Genomic DNA, 2,824 nt, shown 5'->3' on the forward strand with positions numbered 1-2,824 from the left:
TCTATATAAGTATTTTGTTAATTAACTTTTTGTAATTTCAAAATGCTAAAATTCAAAAAGCTGCTCAAAGCAACTTTTTCAATTAGCTTTTTGAGAAAAAAAAATTATATTAAACAGCTATCAGTTAACAGCTAATTTACCAAACACATTTTTTACAATCAGCTAATGTTATTAACTAGTTATACCTTCTAATTAACTCAATCAGCTAACAACTAAAAGCCATTTACCAAACAGGGCCTATGTGTTCTATAAACAATTCAGAGCTTGTATAGATCAAAAGTGACAATTAATGAAATTGATAGTGTGATGGCTTTTAATACCAACTACAAAGACTTGGGGCTTTTTGGCGTGTAAGCTGTAGCCAAGGTAAGTCCAAAGTACACTATATATTTTTCTCTTGAAAGATCATTTGTTTATAACTGTTGTTATTTGTAGATTGTAATGAAATTTTCACGTGAATTTTTTTTTTATGGATTAACAATTTTTTAGTAATAAACTAAGCATCAAAGAACATTTTCAACTCAAGCTGACCATATGTTCCTAGGGGACGAGTAGGCTAAGGCTAATGCAAGGGCTTTGGGGCTTATATAACATTCAGATTAAAAGGTTTTGTGATAAGCGTAGTTTACAAATGATGTTAACATGAATGCATTAGCGAAAATGGTATTATGCATAAACCATTAAGCCACAATGGTACGAAACTAAACATGATAATGCATTAAGCGTTTTGTATTAGAATATATAATTTGAATAAGTTAATTAATACGGAATTTTGATAGAGTGTAGACATGCATTTTGAGTTAATTGACAAAAAAAAAAAAAAAAAAAAAAATACAAATACCACTTTGATATGAATTGCAACAAACAAATAAGTAAAAAGAAAATGAAATTCTAACTTAAATTGCGAATAGTTTTTCTACTTTTTGGTTAGCCGGCCGCTACACATTTGAATGTGAAATTAAATTACAAATACCACTTTTATTAGGATACCAAATTCAGAGGCAGTAATGTAGTATTGGATGGTCAATAACAAAATCACCCACCGTGGGGCTTGAACCCACGACCACAAGGTTAAGAGCCTTGTGCTCTACCAACTGAGCTAGACGGGCCTTGTTTTAAAAAACTTAGACATATTTATATAAGCTGTGAAAACGAGAAACGAGATTATAGCTCTGCCATTCCGGCGGGCTTAACCGACATGTTCTTCGTTATTCCAGAAGTCACAATAAATAAATATCCGGGTGCATTTGCCGGTGATGCAGAATTTATAGGGTGGATACCAAATATGTGTGCATGAAAAAGTGGATACAAGATAGGGAAATGCGGAGGTTTGGAGTCCGAGTTTCTGAACATCGAAAGTCGGGCGCTGAGCATCCGATTTTTAGAATTAATTTTGGATATTAATTTCCCAACAACCGCCCCACCCATTGTCATTAAAGGAAGAGACAGCTTCAAACCCCAACATCACCTTTTATCTTTCTTCCCTTCCCAATGTTACTTTTTCGGAAATCACAAATTATCTTCCCTAGAAACTTTTTCGGACTCCACTTACCAATGCATGATGCTTTTTCGGATTTATGCTCATAAATGTATGCTCCACAACTGATGTTGCCATTATAACAAATAGCATTTTCCATCCTATAAGTGATTCGGATTCCATTCATCTAGCATTTGTTTGATCTAAAGCATTTGTTCGGATTCCAAGCCACTTCTCAAAGGTTTTCTCTCTCAACATATTTGTGTTATTAAAAGCTTCTTCCAAGCCACTTCTCAAGCATCAAGTTTGGATCAACACTGCATCTTCCCAAACATCTTCTCTACAGTTTTGCAATATTGAGGTAATAAGAAAAAAAAAATTTATATTTGAGTTGTTTTACACTGCGTATGAAAAAAAATAATTTATATTTGAGGTAAAACAAAAAATTATATTGACGAATATTATTTTAGTCAGTTCATATTTTATACACCGCGTAATTTATTATTTTGTTATGTTGTTTTATTGTAGATTATATCGCATTGTAGCATATTATTTAATTTCTTGTTTTAGTGGTAAAATGAAGTTTAGGAAAATAAATTCGGACTTTGATGTTTGTAGTGTTTATAACATTTATTTAACAAAAAAAATATATATATAGCTACTGTAAAATGATGTACAGAAAGAGAGAGCATATGGGCGCACTTCTGCTGTGAATGTAAAGGGTATAAGTATAGCAAATTAGCAGGAGAGAAATATAAGGCTATCCTCATCCTTAGAATTTTATTTTTTTCAAAGTACATTTATTAATTATATAGCTACTGTTGACATATTTTTTTGCTCCTTTTTTTTTTTTTTTTTTTTTTTTTAAAAAAAGAGGTGTATATATTTTTTGTTGTTAAAAAAAAAAAAAACGAAAAGAGAGAACTGAGTGTGCTAAAAATTTGCTTAATTCTCATAATTACGATTTTTAAAAAAATTTGTAATTCGGAGCATTTTGGTCCGATTTATAAAAAATAATTGTGTGAAATTCGGACCAAAATGGTCCGAGTTTTTGCTTTTAAAAAAACAAATTTAGTTATAGAAGTTAAATATATTTGATTACACTGCGTATAGTTTGAGTTGTTTTACACTGCGTATGTAAAAAAAAAAAATTTATATTTGAGGTAAAAAAAAAAATTTATATTGAGAATATTATTTTAGTCAGTTCATATTTTATACACTGCGTAATTTATTATATCGTTATGTTGTTTTATTGTAGATTATATCGCATTATAGCATATTGTTTCTTGTGTTAGTGGTAAAATGAAGTTAAGGAAAATAAATTCGGACTTTGATGTTTGTAGTGTT

General features: G+C 30.2%; 1 non-coding gene across 1 annotated transcript; it reads right to left on the reverse strand.

Moving 5' to 3' along the window:
• Positions 1-1,036: 1,036 nt before the first annotated feature.
• On the reverse strand, positions 1,037-1,109 carry TRNAK-CUU. Its single transcript has one exon. It is a non-coding gene; the product is annotated as a tRNA-Lys (tRNA).
• Between the last annotated feature and the right edge of the window lie 1,715 nt (positions 1,110-2,824).

Source organism: Ipomoea nil, unplaced genomic scaffold, assembly GCF_001879475.1.
Source record: "Ipomoea nil cultivar Tokyo-kokei standard unplaced genomic scaffold, Asagao_1.1 scaffold2854, whole genome shotgun sequence".
Classification (NCBI taxonomy): domain Eukaryota; kingdom Viridiplantae; phylum Streptophyta; class Magnoliopsida; order Solanales; family Convolvulaceae; genus Ipomoea; species Ipomoea nil.